At 41.9% G+C, this 20,294-nt stretch overlaps 2 long non-coding RNA genes across 7 annotated transcripts in view; one reads left to right on the top strand and one right to left on the bottom strand.

Moving 5' to 3' along the window:
* Positions 1 to 20,294, top strand: part of LOC112586947 — a 506,468-nt gene that overhangs the window by 452,587 nt on the left and 33,587 nt on the right. For 5 of the 6 annotated variants that reach the window (XR_006553469.2, XR_006641422.1, XR_006553468.2 and 2 more), the window contains one exon: positions 8,139 to 8,229. This is a non-coding gene — a long non-coding RNA (uncharacterized LOC112586947). Of the gene's footprint in view, positions 1 to 8,138; positions 8,230 to 19,896; positions 19,918 to 20,294 lie in introns of those variants that run through there. The other variant, XR_006553470.2, reaches the window with a different exon arrangement.
* On the bottom strand, positions 6,704 to 7,742 carry LOC123335122. The gene is made up of 2 exons (XR_006553473.2): positions 7,417 to 7,742; positions 6,704 to 7,318 (listed from the first exon to the last, which is right to left on the bottom strand). It is a non-coding gene; the product is annotated as an uncharacterized LOC123335122 (long non-coding RNA).

The following is a 20,294-nucleotide window of genomic DNA, read 5'->3' as shown; positions in this document are numbered from 1 at the left end:
GTATTCTTACCTGGGAAATCCCATGGACAGAGGAGCCTGGTGGGCTACAGTCCATGGGGCTGCAAAGAGTTGGACACAACTGAGTGACTAAGCACAATATAGTCATAGGTTCCAGGGATTAGAACATGAACGTCTTTGGGTGGGGGGTGGGGGGGCATTGTTCTGCCTGCCACAAGGAAAAATGAGGAAAAATAGACAAAGTCTATTGAATGAGAGATGGTGCTGAGAGCAAGAGAGAAAAGTAAAGCAAGGGAGGGGGTGGGTTATGCATGTCCTTTTACACAGGTGGGTCAGAGAAAGTCTCTTGATTAGGAGACATCTGAGTAAAGATCTCCAAGAGCTATGGGAGCTAGGCATGAAAATATCTGGGGGGAAGCTTTCCCACCAATGGGAACAATAAGTGTCAAGACCCCAAGGTGGGAGCAGGCTGGAGGTGTCTGGGGAATAAGAGGGAAAGTCCCCCTGTAGCTGAAGCTGCCTGAGGTGGGGACAGAATGAGTGGAGGCAAGACAGAGAGGGGATCGTGAGCATCATGTCTGACTTTGTAGGCAACTGAAGGGACTTCAGATTTGACTCAGTGTGAAAGGAGAGGCTTTTTTTCTTCAGTGGTTTCTATCATTTTTCAGTTTATAGAAGAATTTCCATGATAAACCCAGAAAGTTCTCAATTACTTTCCACTCAGTCTCCCTTCATGTAAACATCTTGTATAACCAGGGCATATTTATCAAAACTAAATAATCAACATTAGTCTGAGACTCTGAACTACATTTCAGATTTAACCTGTTTCCCTATTAATGTCCCTTTCCTGTCTCAGAATCCAGTCCAGGATACCATGCTGAGCTCTCCTCCAAACTGTGACAGCTTCCCCTTCTTGTTTTTTATGACTTTGACCCTTTTGATGAGTACTGGTCAGATATTTGTAAAGTGTCCCTTAATTTTGGTTTGTCTGATGTTTTCTAATGACTAGGGCTATGGGTTTGAAGGAAGAAGCCAACAGAAATGAAGTGTCTTTCTCATCACATATTGTGAGGAACATGATGCTACCATGGTTTACGATGGTATTGTTAATTTTGATGCAAGTGATACCTGCCAAGTTTCTGTGCTGCAAAGTTACTATTTTCCCCTTTCCATACGTTCATTAGAAATGAGTCGAAAGTCCAGTCCACAATTCCACATTCTGGAATGAACAGTAACGAAGAATTTGTGGGAAGTATGTTAAAACCAGCGCAATAATTACAGGCACCCTCATTTTATTGTGCTTCACAGATACTGTGTTTTTCTATAAATCAAAGATTTGTGCAATCCTGAATTGGGCAAAATCTGTGGGTGCCATTTTTCCAACATTTGCTCACTTGTATCTCTGTCGCATTTTGATAGTTTTGACAATATATCAATCATGTTTATTATTACTAATATTACGGTGATCTATGATTAGTGACCTTTGATGTTACTACTGTAATTGTTTGGGGGCCCCAGAAACCACACCCATAGAAAACAACAAAATTAATTGATAAATAACTGTGTGTCTTTCTGACTGCTCCCTTGACCAGCCATACTCCATTTCTCTTCCTCTCCATGGTCCTTCCTATGCCCTGAGACACAAAAATATTGAAATTAGGCCAATTAATAACCATACGATGGCCTCTAAATGTTCAAGTGAAAGGAAGAGACCACCAATATAGCAAGAAATTGTCCTGTTTTAAGAAATTGCTGCAGGTCCCCCTCCCCAGCCTTCAGCAACCACCGCCCTGATCAGTCAGCAGCCATCAAAACTGAAGCAAGACCCTCCACCAGCATAAAAGATTATGATGAGCTGAAGGCTCAGATGATGGTTACCATTTTTTTTTCAAGCAATAAAGCATTTAAAATTAAGGTATATAAATTTTTTAGACATAATGTTAATGCACACTTAATAGACTACAGCATAATATAAACTAATTTTTATTTCTTACATGGTTATTTATTTTACTTTTTGACTGTGCTTGGTCTTCATTGCTTTTGCACAGGCTTTCTCTAGTTGCAGCACGCAGGGGCTACTCTTCGTTGCAGTGCTCCAGGCTTCTCATTGCAGTGGCTTCTCTTGTTGCAAAGCAGGGTCTCTCGGTGCCCAGGCTTCAGTAGTTGAAACACACAGGCTTGGCAGCTGCAGGTCTCCGCCTCTAGAGTGTGGGCTCAGTAGTTGTGATTCATAGGCTTAGTTGTCCATGGCACCTGGGGTCTTCCAAGACAAGGGATTGAACCCATGACCCATTGGCAGGTGGATTCTTATCCACTACGCCACCAGGGAAGTCCTAAACTGAATTTTGTATGTATGTGTTAACCAAAAAATTTATGTGCCTTGATTTTTTGTAATATTCGCTTTATTTTACAGTAGCCTGGAACCAAACCCAGACAACTTTTTGGTATGCCTACAGTTAATATTTTGGAGGAGGTACTTCAAAGAATGAAAATATCCTGCTTCTCTCAGAGTTTTGCCTACTAATAATAGCATCCATCAGTAAATCTTGACTGTAACAGGTGATGCTTTAATGGTGATTTCCTATTTCCTTAATTCCTTCTGTGTTTAATATTTGGAATTCTTCTATAAAGAATTCTTCTGTGCCTTTTCCATTATTTGGTTATGCATTTATTTATAGGAGTATAGACTCATGGAAAATCATTTTATTCTTTGGGTTATAATCTATTACTTCATTATTTATTTTGTTCCTCCCATAGTTCTGGCTTTGGACATTGGGACTTCTTTCACATCGGCTTCTATGTCCATTCGACGTGCCCTGTTTTTACTTTGTTTTGTGTTTCGCGTATCCTCATCTCCTGACACTTACTCTAAGATGCTCCAGGCTCATCTTGCATTTTTCCTGTCTCCACCCTGAAATCAGCCATTTCTCTGGGTAGTCCTGGTTTCTTTTGTTAGAGTATGGTATTAAGAAACAAAAAATCTGGATACAGTTTTGTCGTGGAGACATTTTGGGAGAAGAAAGATACCTATGACTTATGTTTGTAAAGGATCAGTCTTGTGGCTGGGTTCAGAATAGCTACGTGGGGGCGGCTGTTGCATTGATCCAGACTCCTTGACAGTCATCTAGAAAAGCTGTAGAGTGAAGTAATCCAGTCCCCCAGGGCCCCTTATATGATGCCACACACAAACCGCAGCTATTCTTCATTTATGAAGCTTTTATTGAGCCCCACTGTTCCCCAGGCATAGTGCATCATCTGTTGATGATACTGTGATGAGAAAGAGCGTTCCTTTTCCTTGGGGCATTCACAGTCTGGTACAGTAGGTGCAGCCCTATGATAAGTGGGAAAGTAAAGATTTGTAAAAGGTAAAGTGTTAGCATGAAAGAGGGACTCGTGTTTTATCAGAAGAGAATCACAGAAAGCAGCACACAAGATGAAGAGTGTAGTTCTGGAGTCAGATTTGCAAGGTTGGAGTTGGGGTTCCCTATTATTAGCTGTTGATGCTGAATCTTTGAGCCCCATCTTCCTTATGTGGAGGGGTTGACAGAACCCACTTGTGGAAGAGACCATGATGCATCCATCATGCACTTTCACCTTCAGCCTGCATTTCTTGGTTCCCCTGCAGTTAGGAGGGGCCATATATCAGACTTGTGGATGATAACGGGGCGGGGGGGGGCGGGGGGGAGTGATCGGATACCACTCAGTGGCCTCCCTAAAACATTCTCGTGACCGTCCACATCCTCTCTGCCTTCCACTCTAAACTCCAGGATAGGGAAGGTACATCATGAAAAGGGTGGAGAAGCCAGTGCTTGAGGCTTAAAGGTGAGCCCCAGGAGATGCTGCCAGTGAGAACACATGCTCCAGACTTGAATGAAAGCAGGAAACAAACTCCTACCACAGTGCTGGGACTGCTTATTGCAACCACCAGCCTATCCTGATGAACACAGCACCTCCCTCAGAGGTGGATGGAACACCTATAGCAAGATAAAAAGCACATGATAAACCCTCAATAACTGATAGCCATTATTAGTATTATGGTGGCTCAGACAGTGAAGAATCTGCCTGCAATGCCGGAGACCCAGGTTCAATCCCTGGGTCAGGAAGATGTCCTACTACTACTAAGTTGCTTCAGTCATGTCCGACTCTGTGCAACCCCATGGACTGCAGCCTACCAGGCTCCGCCATCCATGGGATTTTCCGGGCAACAGTACTGGAGTGGGGTGCCATTGCCTTCTCCCGGAAGATGCCCTAGAGAAGGAAATGGCTGCCCACTCCAGTATTCTTGCCTGGGGAATTCCATGGACAGAGGAGCCTGGCAGGCTACAGTTCGTGGGGTTGCAAAGAGAAGGACACAACTGAGCAACACACACACACACACACACACACACACACGTATTTTATGCCATAGAGAAGAGGTCACGCCATAGGAGGGATCTGCTAAGTGGATGAAAGATAACTGGAGTTGAGATTTGAACAGAGGGTGAACACTGACAGGTAAAGGAAGGAAAGGGGGTCGGTGAGAGTATAAAAAAGGAGGGAGGGGGAAAAACTGACATGAGATGAAAGGAAGGAAGAACTGTCCAAACTGTGGACAGAGCCGCTGCTGGGAGGTGCCCCGGCCCCCAGGTCCTGGCTCCGTCGTGCACAGGGGAGGAGCCCACCCCCTGCACCCACCCTGCTGACGGCTGCTTGGAGCTCAGTGACATTTCCTCCTCAGCTGCTCCACATCCAGGTGGAGAGACCAGAGGCCTGGCTTTTTCATTTGTCTCAACCTAATGACAAGATCCTTCCTGGACACTTGTTTTTCTATCTGAAGTGTGTTTCTTTTATCACCTTCCCGTCACAGGAAGAGTCCTGATGGAGTTCGAATAGCAGAGGGAGCAGAGCGCTCCACAGAGGGCAGGCCAACCAAACAGAGGACAGAGGAGCCTTTGTCTCTCCGGGTTGTCAGGGAACAAAGAAAAGACAAATGTGCAGAATGGGGCTAGAAACGCTGAGACGCCTTTCTTTAAGGTCCCCACTAAAAAATGCAGACCTTTCCCCAGGCTTAGGGGTACAACCTGTGGGCAAGCAAAAACTGTTGTCTGTGCAGCTTGTCTAGCCAACTTGGAGACAGCCTTCCTGGACCTTCCCAGCACTGTGGTCAAACCGGCCGAGTGGCCACCTAGCACAGGAGAGTCCTGATGCTCAAAAGGACCCTATTTTCCTCCCTGCTTAAACTTGCCAACGTTCATTTATCCAAAAGACTCATTGTTCTGGGGCTCCTGGAAATGTTGTTGAGCTTTGGGGATGGTTAAGTCAGAGCTTTCACTTATGACACCTGAAGGAACCATGTAGACAACTAGAAAATTGACACCAAGCTGATGGGACCAAGTCAACCTCATTTTAATAGAAATCTTCAACAACAAAAAACTACACATCACAAAAAACATAGCTGTCGGTATTTCCTGGTGAAAGGACCACCCGTGCCTAACAAACAGGAAATAACCAAAAGGAAACCAGATTCGGAGAAGGAAAATTTGGATGCGTGTGAAATTTAGGAAATGCTTACAGTGAGCTGTTTAGGTGCCTGCCCTCCAAATTCTTCCTCGGTCAGTCTTCCCCTCCCACCTCCTTGCCTCCATGTCTTTCCAGACTGACAGTCTACCAAGGAGCATTCAGGAGCAATGCTTCTTGCTGAAGGACCCAGTTTAACCAAGCCCCAGCTGCAGGTCAGCCTTTTAAAAGAGCCTCGTGTGTATAAATTAAAGCATATTAGCCATCGTGCCCTTTTCCTGGAAAGGAAATCACATCTACTTATGTATATCTGTAAATCAAAACCTACTGGTCTGTGTCGTACTCGTGACTGTGCCAAAACAAAACCTAGGCTGGCCTGGCTTGGAGGAGGGCTGAGCACACAAAGAGATCTATTCACGCCTTTCGACTTCAAGAGAATAATAATACAGTCCAGCTAAGGTCAACAAAATGATCATAGCCAGATTTCAAAGGTTAGATTTTAAAGGTACAGTTCACAACTGCTTCTAAGAAAAAAAAACAACACAACTTTTTTTTCTTCTGTAAGAGAAACACTCAGAGATGAGACACAAGCATAGGAGGAACCGTCTGACGGCTGGTGGTCGTGTCTCTTTAAGAAGCATCGTTGGTGTTATATAGTGAACTGGCTGTAAAGTCTAATTTTTAAAGAGCACCCTATACTATGGTATTTACTCACAGGATGCACTGTAGGAAACTGCCTGAAATGTCCACAAATATCACTATTTAAAGACACCAATTTCTTCCATGTCTTAGCAGGTAGAATCTTCAGGGAAGTTTTTCTTCCTTTCTTGAACTTTCTTCCTTCCTTCTTTCTTTCCTCTCTTTCCCTATTTTTTCCCTCCTTCCTACCTGCTTTCATTTTTATCTTCCCTTTTTGATAAAAAGAAAAAAAAAAACCAGGAAGGAGAAAGATAGTAATATTTATTGAGCACTTCTTTAATACAAGTGTTTCCCTGTATATTCAACAAACATAACTGCAATCCCTTGGCTTAAACTGAAAAAACCTGTCTTGCTTCCTGTGAGTTCACTTCAGTGGACATTTTTTTTTTTTTTTTAGTAAAAGCAATTTATTAAGTGCACCATTTTAAGATGTCAAAATCTCATCAATGGCTTATGTCTAATCTTCGAAATTGCTGTTCTCCCCTGTGATTTGCAGAGGGTACCTTTTCTGTTTTTGATGTAAAGACACACACACACCAATATACACAGATACGCACAAACACGTGTTCCTTCGCTTTATTCCGTAATGTGTATGCTGTTTTCTTGGCTGTGGGTTCTCTCTCCCTGCAGGACTTAATCAGCCTCTGGGAAGAACGTGTGGAGTAAGCAGCCTTGACAAAAGAAGCCTGTCTGTCCTTCCGAATAACATTCTCTGACATTCCCCAGCCTTCCCTTCCTCTGCCAGTACCTTGCCTCAGCCTCTGTCAGCTTCCCCTGGCTCGGCGCCGACAAACCCACGTGCTCCATCTTACACGGGGCGGAGCCAAGCGTGGGAGGAAGGATCTCCGATCCTCTGTAATTTTCCAGAAAAAAACCTACTATTCCTTCAGATTAGACATCTATGGAATGAGACAGTTACTCACATGGAAACATGTTGTGTTTATTTAAAGGATTATGTGGAATCATGGGAGATGAATAGACAGTGTCCCTTGTAGGCACCCGCGTTCACCTTGCCTCCCCTGCCTGCTCTCGGCCGTGCCGCTGCGCACCTTCCTGAGCTGCCTCCCTGCAGATGAGGTCTGAGACCGCTTCTCAGACTCTCTTCCGGCAAAGGGGAGAGTGTTCACTCTTCTCCAAACGTTTTTCCATTCCGTGGACTTTCTCCCTAGAAGGAATGAGATTAACCTTCAAATCTGCTTTGGGCCAAATAAATGTTAAAATGAAGAACTTTTCCCGTTTCCCACAGTGGCGTCCAAGCTGTACCTGGAGAAGTTCAGTTTCTCCTGGGTTGCATCAGAGCCTCGAGTTTGACAGGTGTGGTCCCTTGACCTTCTAATGATAACAACCCACACCTGTTGGGCTCCTTTGCTGCCTTAATCTCCACGAAAAGTAGCAGGAAGAGACTATTTATTCCTTGTCTTATGACACAGACACAGAGAGGCTGAGCAGAGTGCCAGCCGTGACCGTCTGAGAATCCCAACCTTTCCCCAAGCACCTTTTCGCTTGTGTCAAGGGGGCTCTGGAGGACGGGCCCACACCTTTGATGAGACCGCCGTGTGCTCCAGGAGCCTTGTTTCCGGTGGAGATGATGGTAGCAATAATCGCCCTGCTTATACAGAACTTGCTCTCTGTGCTCTTCTGTGTATTAGTTCATTCCACAGGGAGGGGGCTGAGGTTCCAGGTCATGTGGTTGAAGCACAGGGGCTTTGTGCAAACGAAAAGAACTTTCTTGTCCTCAATTAGGAACGTTTCTTCCATTTTCCCAGATCTCACATGGTAGGTAAGTTGAGGAGCCTCTGAGAAAGAAGGTAAACCATGTCCAGTGTCCTAAGTTATGTTGGCCATGGAACCCTTGGAATGGCCAGAAGCACAGGGCCAGATGCCTGGGACATGCTGGTCTTGGTGACCTGATTTTAATTATATTTCCAAGGCATGCATATAGATTCACTGATCAGGATTTTTTTTTTTTTTTTTTTAAATTCTAGAACGAAGCACACATGGTGTGGCTGAGGATACCTGAAGGGTGATGACAGGGCTGAGAGAGTTGGGAGGAGGTGAAGGTGGAGATGCACACAAGTAAGTGATTTAAGCTCTTGCAGCCTTGGGTTTCTCATCTACAAAATAGTTGTGATGCCTTTGTTGAAGTGTTGTAAGGGTCCGAGCAGAGAATGCCGTTGGCATGTACGTGGTCAATGGTGGTTATTTATTCTCCTGTGACATCTTATGATGAGCACTGTCATCTTGGGTAAGTTTTTAAAATAAGTGTAAGCCCCATTTCTTCTTCTATAAGGCTGAAACAAATGTCATTAAGGCTGAACTGGTATAAAGCCTAGCCCGGAACTAGGTACTCAGTGGCTTCTCGGTATATGACCGAACTTGACCTCCAGCCAGCCCTGCCTTCACACAGGGTGACCCCCCACAACCCACTTGCCTCAGTCCTGGAGACTATGTAGATTCCCCAAGGGCATGGAAGCCTCTCGGTTCTTAACCTTTTTTCTACATTCTACTTGGTCTAATTCCTTTATCCTGGGTTCATTAAGCTCATCCATCAAGCCTCACAGTCTGGTGAGGATCTGGTGGTTTAATTTCCATTTTTAGAGCGCACAGCACAAAGCATGCTGTGATTGAAGGTCCTGCCTGACAGCACTCAGAAAACGCATGGCAACTGCTGTCACGGGGCCCCTACTGCCCTCACTCCCACAGCCTGAGTTTCGTGACCTCTCACCAGGTGCCAATTATAGCTGACCTGATACTGGGTCTGCCTGGGGTAGGCAGAGTCCCTGTAATTCTACTCAGGACAGAGTACCTGTCAGCACTCCACAGAATCAAATAGCTCCGTGGTGAATACTCACTCCCCACCCCCCCTTTTTTTTTTGAAGCACAAGATTATGGATTAGGAAACACAAGCAGATAAGGGAGGATCAGTCCAGTTTTGCTTGTACAAACATCAGCAAGGTCTTGGCACAGGGGGTTGGGCTCCTGAGCAAAGCAGTGGAAAACTGGACAGTTGGCACCTTCTTTCTGGTTCTGTTTCTGTGCAGTCCCATGCAGGGTTACAGCGTCTGTGCAGTTTGTCTTAATTCTTGTGGAAAAACTATATGCTTTAGGGTATAATTTTATCTTGCAGTTATGCTGTCTGGGGTGGACATTCCACCCATACCAACCATTTTCACTCCTTTGCAGAATTAAAAATTCAATCATGTGCAAAGTTCATATCAGGTTTTACACACAAACCAACACATGGTAAGAGCCAGAAAAGTGGCAGCAAAGATGATGCAGTCATGTAATTTTGTGAAAAACATGTTCTTTGTGTTTACAGAATCAAAGTTAGCATGTTTGTTTTACTCAGTAGCAGAAATGGAGTTAATAAGGATGAAGCAGTGGGGAAGTTACCTTATTGCAATGCATATCAGTGAGATTTTGCTCTATTTGAAGTTTATGGGTGGTCACGTCTAGACGTTTTACGTTCAGCTGGTGCCCTCTAGTGTCGGGGGAGCAGCCTCTGGCTGTGTGTCGTCTCATTTGAAAGTCAAAGAATTCCACTCTTGGTAAGGTATCCTTAGCCAGATTTACAGGGAAGAGAGAAAGGAGAGGCTAGGAAGCAAGGTGCTTGGGAGGCAAGTCCCAGCAGCCATCTGTGGTTCACAAAATAGGGGTCTTACGTGCCTGGAGATAACACGTTTCTTCCACAGGTGAGAACATTCGTTAGTCAGGTATCTCTGAGAACTGCCTTAACAGACTGCCTCAGATAATTCTGGTATGCTCCAAAAATTACACAATTCCTCTTGGCTCTGAAACTGTGGAATAATGAGGGCAGGACACAAATATCTCACAGTCCGTAGCCAGAACAGAACGTGGACCTCTCGTGAGCTGAAATCCTTTAGAGCCAGTGAGGCCCACAGATGCATCCTACATATGTATCCGCTGTCAAAAGCCCTTCTTGCCGTCACAACAGATTCTTGGCCTGGAAAACAGTCTTCAGGGATGGTACTCACATAATCTGGAGGCAGACGACACTTTTTCTGAGCTGGCGTTATCACCCAGCTGTGAGACATCTTGCTTTCATCTGTCCTGGACATCACTGCCTTAATCCAGGTCCTGATCTGTTCCCACTGAAACTGTTTTTATATCTTCCAAGTTGGCTTCTCTCTCCCTTGCTAATTAATACATATTTTACACTGCTACTAGCTGTTTCTATAAAAATATACATATATATATATACATATGTGTATGTATTATACACATATATATTTATTATCTGGTGATCTTATGGGAAAATACAATGACATAAAACAACCACAGCCCACTTCTCCAGCCCCTTCTTCCACTTCCCCTGCCACGGGACATGCTGCCCTTCACTCTACGCACCACATGCTCATGTTCTTGCTTTGCCCTCTGTGTAGAACACTCTACTCCCGGCCATCCGTCCTGACCTGTAGGTGTCATCTCCCCTAGGAAGCCTCCCCCACATCTGCTTTGACACAAGTGCTGCTCCTGGAGTCTTGGTATCACTTGTTTATACCTTTGTCTCTACTTTGACCTCCCCCGGAACAAAACTCGAGGCTTATTCTTTTATTTCATTTTTAAAAATATTTTATTTTCTTTTATACTATATAGTACTCTACATAAAAATTTGCTAAAACTAGAGTGATAACCTAAATGCATGTTTATATTTTTATTGGGATGTAATTGACACACAGCACTAGTTTCCAATACATAACATAATGACTGGGTATTTGTATATCTTGCAAAGTAATCAAAATAAGTCTAGTTAAATCTCTGTAAACAATTTTCACATATACAGGCACATGGTTATGTAATATATATATTGGGTTGGCCAAGAGTTTTGTTCAGGTTTTTCCTTAACACCTTACAGAAAAACCCAAACAAATTTTTTTGCCAACCCAGTATGTTACATATGTATAAGTATACAATTAAGAACTACAGCAATCTGCTGTACATTATATTCTCAAGGCTCATTTTATAGCAGGAAGTTTGTACATTTTAATAACCTTGACCCATTTCTTCCACTTCCCCACCTACCAATCTGTTTTCTGTATCTATGAATTCTTTTCTTTTTTTCTCTGACTTATCACTTAGCATAATCAGGAGTATTTATTTCATATGCCCCCACAGTTGCCTGGCATACAGCAGCATGCACATGAGACAGATCCAACTTTATACAACTTTGAAAGTCAGCTTCATTTTATCTATATCTCACCGGTTACAATGGAAAGAACATGAAATTCAGCCCTGACAGGACAGGGTTCAAGTCTTCCTGCCACCTCTTACTAGCTGTGTGGCCTTAGGCAAGTAATGAACCTCTCTTACAGGATGGAGATAATAGTGCCTTCCATGCAAAGTGAATGCTAAATTAGCATTCACTGCTAATGCACGTGCGCATAGGAGACCTGGAAATAGGCACTCATTGGACGAAACTTAATCTGTTACATAATATACGTGTGTATATGATTAAGTGGATTTGTTCTTCCTGCAACAACAGCCCAAACTCAGAAAATCTACTTAATTGTCTCTCTGGTTTCATACTGAACATTTCTGTTCCTTCCACTGTGAGTCCATGCACATTTTCACTCGAACTTGAATTTGGCATAGACTGTCTTTTTTTTTTGGTATATATACTAATGGAAGCTTGTTCAAGGGGACATTATTACTTCATGGAAATATTTATCTACCCTTCCTTAGTTTCACACTAAGAAGCAGGGGAAGGTATGTTTTTACTACTAGGCAGTTTAATCGTTTTTTTTCTTTCACCTCCTATATATCCAGTAGGGCCAAGTCAGCTGAAAAAACAAAATCCTATAAGCAAACCTCTACTTCATCATCTTGTCTCAGAAACTCCTGCTGGCAACACACATTTCACATACCCGAAGTGGGGTGTTCTGAAAGAGACAGACTCCAGGTCCCTAATTTACTGCCCTTTTTTTCATAGCATCAGATTCCTAAAACCTTGCCTGGGTGGCTGGCTGTCTCACTGTCAGGAGGCTGAAGCAAGGAATGGGGGGGGGGGTGCAGGAAGGAGACATTAATGCCAGGTACTAATGCCAGGTTCCTGCTGACAAGAACACTTGACGACACCCTTTTAAAGCATTAGACAGAGGCAAAGAAACCAGGGAAAAACACCCGGCCTGCCAAAAAGCCATTACGCAAACCTCAAAGTGTGGTACTGAGTTTTGCTTTATAAGTGTTCTTTCCATGACAAGCCCTGCTAATTGGTGCTTCAGCTTCAAAAGTATTTCAGTTTTTTTATGTTACAGAAGAGATTTCAGAATCTAATTAGGTATGTTTGTTAGACACACTTGATTTTTTTCTCCCTGTTGTTTCCATGTTAAATAAATAAGTGAAAATGAAAAGTTGGAGGAAGAGTTTTAGGCTAATGTATTAGGTCCTAATTTTTCACAAAGTGTTGGGATTTATCCTGGATATGGCAACTCTGCAAAGGTGGGAAAGAAAGAATCTCATCTTGACACTATTTGGAGGAAAGCGTGGAGGAAACAGCCCAATGAAAGAGGATAGCTGATCTATGTGAGAGAGAACTGAATGTAACTCTGATCTCAATATCCATAATAATACATGTAGCATCCCGTGCTGCTCTAGCAAAACCCAGCTCTTGAGATCAGTTGGTACAAACTGACACTTTGGGGCCCCACCACACACCAGTCACAGAACTCTCCCGATTTAAAACTTCTCAGGGGAATTGACACGTAGATTTGTACAGTTAGATTCCAACAGGTCACAACTGGGAGCCCAGATACTGGATCTCAATCCTTTGTCATAAATTCTTTGGTCAGGGTTTTAAGAACTGGGCAAATTTGTATAAAAGTCCTGACATCTGGATACTTTTGGAGGGAAAAAGTCAAATCTTGCCACAGCAAGGCCCATAGTCCCCCAGGGCAGTAATTATCTGAAGCTAAGAACTCCTGTCCCTGATTGGTGGGTTATGCGTTTGCCAGGGCAGCCCCTTCACGTTTCTACCTCTGTTGCCTCCCTGAGCCCTACTGGCATTTGACTTTGCCTGAGAGTTTTTTAAGTGCTTTTCAGTATAGTGGTGATTCATGTCTCACAGTTCTTTGGGCTCGAAGTTCAAAGGGCCAGCAAGGGTATGCTGTCTTCTGAAGCCTCTCTCCTCCGCTTGGAAATGGCTTTCTTCATGCTGAGTCTTCACATGGTCTTTCCTCCATTGACCTGTATCCTAGTCCCTTCTTTTAAGGTCACCAGTCATACTGGCTTCAGATCCACCCTATAGGTCCAGTTTTACCTTAGTTACCTTTAAAGATCTTATTTCCAAGTTCTTCCGCTTCTAAAATACCGAGTTTAGGAATTCAGCCTAAGAATTTTGGAAGGGCACAATTCAGCCCATAAAATTTCTAAAGATAACAAAGCAAATAACAAGTTTAGTCTATTCTGCTACAATCCACATTCCAGTAGCAATTAGCTTAAACAAAATGGTAACTGGGTAGATATTGTCTATGTAAACTAGAAGTCATATCGGTTTGTCCAACTTACCTGTAGCAACCAAATGCAAAATCACAAATACAGATGAGAACAGGAATCTCTGGAGTGTACTATACTGGTTTCCAGTTCAGCAAATGTTTTTCTCTTCGGCTTGAATGAGCCCCCTGCTCTGCCTTGGAAGAGCTCATTGTATCATTCTCCCTGACCATTCTGAGTTTTGTTCTTTATCCAGAACTCAGCCTCCTCAACTCTTCATTAGTCCTCTCCCTGTCCATAAAGCTATCTCTGCTGCTGCTGCTGCTAAGTCGTTTCAGTCATGTCCGACTCTGCGACCCCATAGATGGCAGCCTACCAGGCTCCTCCGTCCATGGGATTCTCCAGGCAAGAGTGCCGGAGTGGGTTGCCGTTTCCTTCTCCAATGCATGAAAGTGAAAAGTGAAAGTGAAGTCGCTCAATCGTGTCCGACCCTTAGCGACCCCATGGACTGCAGCCCACCAGGCTCCTCTGTCCATGGGATTTTCCAGGCAAGAGTACTGGAGTGGGGTGCCATTGCCTTCTCCTCTACCATTTTTTAAATTAGGATAAAATTGACATATATATATATATATAATATATAATTGACACTATAATAAACATTGCATTGTTTCAAATGTACAACATAATGATGTAGAACTTGTGTATACTGTGAAATGATTACCACAATAAGTCTAGTTAATATCCATCATCACACAGTTAAATTTTTTCTTAGAGAACAAAAAAAATCTGTTCTCTGAGTAATTTTAACATATACAATATAGTGTTAAGAACTAAGTCATATGACTAAGAACATAGTCGTCACGCTACATATTACTTACATAATAAAGGTCCCCATTACTTGCATATTTAATAACTGTAAGTTTTAATTTTTTAACATTACCCATTATTATCTGCTTACCATCCCAACAATGGAAACCACTAATAGGTTCTCTACAAGTTTGATTTTCTTAGCACTTTTTAAAAATCAGATTCTATATGTAAATGAAGATCACAATATATTTGTCTTTCTCTGTATTTGTCTTCCACTTAGCATAATGCCCTCAAGGTCCATTCATGTTGTTGTAAGTGAAAATATTTCATTTTTGTGACTGAATAATACTCCATTATGTATATATACCACTTCTTCTTAGTCAGTAGACCCTTAGGTTACTTCCGCGTCTTGGCAATTGTAAATAATTAGGCAAAGAATATGAGGGTGCAGATAACTTTTTAAGTTACTGTTTTTGTTTCCTTTGGATAAATGCCCAGAGGTAGAACTGAGGGATCCATGAAATAGTTCAATTTTAAATTTTGGGGGGAACCTCCATACTGTTTGCCACAATGGCTCCTGAAATTTGCCTTCCTATCAACAGGAGACAAGTGTTCCCTTCTCTCCATGTCCTTGCCAACTCCTGATAATTATTTTCCAGTTGTCTTGAGGTATAATTAACATACAACACTGCACACATTTAAGGTATAAACCAGTACAATGGTTTGACTTATCTGTATTGTGAAATGAACACTACGTTTAGTTAGCACTCCTCATATCACTAAGAAAACAATAAAAAGAGGAAGCCAGAGAGAAAAAAGAAAAGCTCCTTTTCTTTTTTTTACTATAACTCTTTAGGATATACTTTCTTAACTTTTATGTGTATCATACATCAGTGTTAGTTATAGTCACCCTCCTGTACATTTTATCCCTAGTACATATATCTTATAAGTAGAAGTTTGTCCCTTTTGACACTTGATTGAATTCCTCCTTTCCCCAATGCCCTGTCTTTGGTAACCACAAATCTTATCTCTATTTCTTTGAGGAGTTTGGTAGTTACTATTGTGGTGGTGATGGTGGTTTTGTGGCTCCATATATGTGACATCATATGGTATGTGTCGACTTTTATTATTTAGCTTAATGCCTTCAAGGTCCATCCATGTTGTTGTAAATGGCAAGATTTTCCTTCTTTTTAAATGGAATAATATTCCATTGCATATATGCATCACATCTTTATCCATTCATCCAGCAGTGGATGCTTAGATACTTCCATGTTTTGGCTATTATAAATAATACTGCTATGAACATGGTGAGTGAGTGAAGTCGCTCAGTCAGTGTCTGACTCTTTGCGACCCCATGCACTGCAGCCTACCAGGCTCCTCCATCCATGGGATCTTCCAGGCAAGTGTACTGGAGTAGGTTGCCATTTCCTTCTCCAGGGGATCTTCCTGACCCAGGGATCGAACCTGGGTCTCCCACACTGCAGGCAGACGCTTTACCCTCTAAGCCACCAGAGGGTATACGAACATGGTAGTGCGGCTATAAATGGAATCCTTTTCTTCTTTTTCAGATAGCCATCATTAACACATGGGTGCATTACTGAGTTTTGTATGTTAATTTTTTGTCCTGCAACTTTACTCATGTGGATGATGAGATCAATATTTTTTTTTTGATTTTCCATATATAAAATAATGTCATCTGCAAATAGAGACAGTTGTCCTTCTTTTTCAGTTCTGAGGACTTTTATTCTTCCTGTAGCCTGTATTATTTGGTAGGACTTCCAATACTATGATAAATACAAATGCTGAGGGAGCATCCTTTTCTTGTTCCTGATTTTAAAGGAAAGCTTTCAATCTTTCACCACTGAGTATCATGTTACATGTGGACTTGTTATGACCTTTATGTTGAGGTCTCTTCCTTCTCTATTTAATTTGTTCAGAGTCTTTACCTTGAGCAGATGTTGAATTTCATCAGTTTTTTAGATGTTCAGTTTGCTAGTATTTAAGTCAGCATCTTTGCATCTATATTCATCAGGGATATTAGCCCGTACGTTTCTGGTAGCATCCTTTTCTTGCTTTGGTGTCAGGGTAATAGAGTCTCACAACATGAGTCTGGTAGTGTTCCTTCTAAGAATTTTTGAAACTATTTGAGACTTGGGATTGAGTCTTCTTTAAATGTTAGCTAACATTCACCCATGAAGACATCTGGTCCTGGGCTTTTCTTCATTGGGAGATTTTCAGGTGCTTAATTCAGCCTCCTTACAGGTCTTTACCAATGTTCTGTTCTTTCTGATTCCATCGTGGTATGTTGTATGTTTCTATGAACTTCTCCTCTTTAAGACTGCCAGGTTGTTGGCATATAGTGGCTGTTACATCCTTTGTATTTTTGTGGTATCAGTTATGATGTCTCATTTCTCACTTATAATTTCATTGATTTGGATCCTCTCTCTTTTCTTTCTTGTTTTGGCTAGCTAATGGCTTATTAATTTTATTTATCTTTTCAGTGATCCAGCTCTTAGATTTATCTTTTCTATTGTTTTCTTGTTCTCTTATCCATTTCACTTATTTCTGCCCTAATCTTTTCTTATTTCCTACCTTGTACCAATTTTGGATTCAGTTTGTACTACTTTTTATAGTTCCTTAATGCATTCAGTTCAGTTCAGTTCAGTCGCTCAGTCATGTCTAACTCTTTGTGACCCCATGAATCGCAGCACACCAGGCCTCCTGTCCATCACCAACTCCCGGAGTTCACCCAGACTCACGCCCATCGAGTAAGTGATGCCATCCAGCCATCTCATCCTCTGTCGTCCCCTTCTCCTCCTGCCCCCAATCCCTCCCAGCATCAGAGTCTTTTCCAATGAGTCAACTCTTCGCATGAGGTGGCCAAAGTACTGGAGTTTCAGCTTTAGCATCATTCCTTCCAAAGAACACCCAGGACTTATAGTTTTTTTTGTTTTGTTTTTTTTTTTAACTTTTGTGCTTAAAGTAGGCACATATCACTATGGACTTCTCAATTAGAAACTGCTTTGGCTTTATCTCAGTTTTGATAGGTTGTGTTTCTATTTCCATTTGTCTCTAGAAATTTCTTTATATCTCCTTTAATTTCTTTGATCCATTGGTTGTTCAGAAGTCTTCATATCCATGCATTTACGAATTTTCCCATCTTTCTCCGGCTGTTGATCTCTAGTTTCAAGCCATGGTGGTCAGAGAGGATACTTCACCCTTCTTGAGTTTGCTAAGGCTTGTTTTGTGGCCTAACACGTGGTCTAGCCTAAAAAATGGTTCATGGGCACTTGAGAAGAATATGTAAACTGATGCTGTCAGATAGAATGTTCTATACATGTCTCTTAGATTTCTTTGGTCTCTAGCGTTGTTCAGATCCTCTTTTTGCTTATGAATTCTCTGTCTGGATGACCAAAATATTGTTGAGAATGGAGGATTAATGTTCCATTTATGATTATTTTTAACTGGCATATAGTTAGTTTATAATGTGTGTTAGTCTCTGCTGCACAGCACAGTGATTCAGTGATGCATATGTATGCATTCTTTTTATATATTTTTCCATTATGGTTTACCACAGGATATTGAATGTAGTTCCCTGTTCCATACAGGAGGACCTTGTTGTTTATCCATTCTGTGTACAATAGATTGCAGCTGCTAACCTCAAATTCCCATTCCATCTTTCCTTCCCCTACTTGGTTCATCACAAATCTGTTCTCTGTCTGTGAGCTTGTTTCTGTTTTGTAGATAGGCTCATTTGTGGCATCATTTAATAAAAATCCACATATAAGTGATGTCATATGGTATTTGTCTCTCTCTGACTTACTTCACTTAGTATGATCATCACTAAGTCCATCCTTGTTGCTGCAAATGTTATTACTTCATGCTTTTATATTGCTGCAGAGTATTCCATTGTATATATGTGCCAGTTTCTTTTTAAAAATTTTTTTTTTGGCTGTGCTGGGTCTTCATTGCTGCATGAGCTTTTCTCTAGCTGTGGTGAGCAGCAGCTACTCTTTAGGTGAGGTGTGCAGGCTTCTCATTTTGGTGGCTAGTCTTGTTGTGGAGCCAGAGCTCTAGGGCACATGGACGTCAGTAGTTGTGATATGTGGGCTCTGTAGTTGCAATTCCCAGGCTCTAAAGCACAGGTTCCGTAGTTATGGTACATCTGCCTAGTTGTTCCAAGGCATGTGGAATTTCCCCAGATCAGGGATTGAACCTGTGTCTCCTGCACTGGCAGATGGATTCTTTACCACTGAGCCACCAGGGAAACCCAGTACTACAACTTCTTTATCTGTTCATCTGTCAAATCAAATGGACATGCAGGTTGCTCCCATGTTTTGGGTACTCTGAGCCAGGCTGCAATGAACATGAGGGTGCGGATAGCTTTTCAAGTTGTTGTTGTTATTTACTTTGGATAAATGCCCAGAAGTAGAACTGAGGGATCCATGCAATAGTTCTAACTTTGGAGGGAACCTCCATACTGTTTAATAGCAATTTGCATTCCCATCACCACTGCACAAGTGTTCCCTTCTCTCCACATCCTTGCCAACACTTGTTTTTTTTCCAGTTTTACTGAGGTATAATTGGCATACACCACTGTATACATTTAAGATATAAACCATTACAATGGCCTGACTTATTGTGAAATGAACACTGCAGTAAGTTTACTAAGCATCCCTCATCTCACCAAGGAAACATTAAAAAGAGGAAGTCAAAAAGAAAAAAAAGAAACTTTAAAAATGATAGCTCTTTAGGATGTACTTTCTTTACAACTTTTATATATATCATACTGCAGTACTCAGTACAGTCACTCTCTTATACAATATCCCTAGTACATATTTATAACTAGAAGTTTGTCCCTTTTGATCATCTAGGTTCAGTTGTCCCTTCCCCCAACCCCCTGTCTTTGGTAACCACAAATCTGGTCTCTTTTTCTATGAGGAGTTTGTGGTTGCTATTATTGTGGTGGTGGTGGTTTTGTGATTCCACATACAGGTGACATCATTTAGTATTTGTCTTTCTGTGGCCTGTATTATTCAGCCTGATGCCCTCAAGGTCCATCCATGTTGTTGTAAGATTTTCCTTCAAGTGGAATAATATTCCATTTTATATATGCATCACATCTTCTATATTCATTCATGCATCAGGGATACTTAGGTAGTTCCATGTTTTGGCTATTATAAATAATGTTGCAAGGAATATGAGGGTACAGATAACTTTCTGAGTTAGTGTTTTCCTTCTTTCTTTTTTCATTTGGATAAATACCCAGAGTGGAACTGGTAGATCATGAAGTAACTCTATTTTTAATTTTGGGAGGAAACTCCATACTGCTGTCTGGTGGCCATGTGTATGCCTTATTTGGAAAAATGCCTACTTAGGTCTTTTGCCTGTTTTGTTTATGGTTTCCTTTGCTGTACAGAAGCTTGTAAGTTTGACTAGCTTCCATTTTTTAATTTTTGGTTTTTTTTTCTACTCCCTTGGGAGACTGGAGTCTTCCCTGGTGGCTCAAATGGTAAAGCGTCTGCTTGCAATGCGGGAGACCCAGGTTCGATCCCTGGGTTGGGAAGATCTCCTGGAGAAGGAAACTGCAACCCATTCCAGTACTCTTGCCTGGAGAATCCCACGGATGGAGGAGCCTGGTAGGCTACAGTCCATGGGGTCGCAAAGAGTCGGACACGACTGAGCGACTTCACTTTCACTTTTGGGAGACTGACCTAAGAATTTACAGTTGTTACCATGTCAGTTGTTACAATTGACATAAATTGTTACAATCTATGTCAGAGAATGTTTTACCTATTTTTTTTTCTAGAGATTTATGGCTTCATCTTATATTTGAATCTAAATGACTTTGATTTAATTTTTGTGTATGGTCTTAAGAGTGC

The sequence above is a fragment of the Bubalus bubalis genome, chromosome 9, assembly GCF_019923935.1.
Source record: "Bubalus bubalis isolate 160015118507 breed Murrah chromosome 9, NDDB_SH_1, whole genome shotgun sequence".
Taxonomy (NCBI): domain Eukaryota; kingdom Metazoa; phylum Chordata; class Mammalia; order Artiodactyla; family Bovidae; genus Bubalus; species Bubalus bubalis.
Note: the sequence above shows the minus strand (reverse complement) of the source record. Positions and strands in the feature narration are given on the sequence as shown.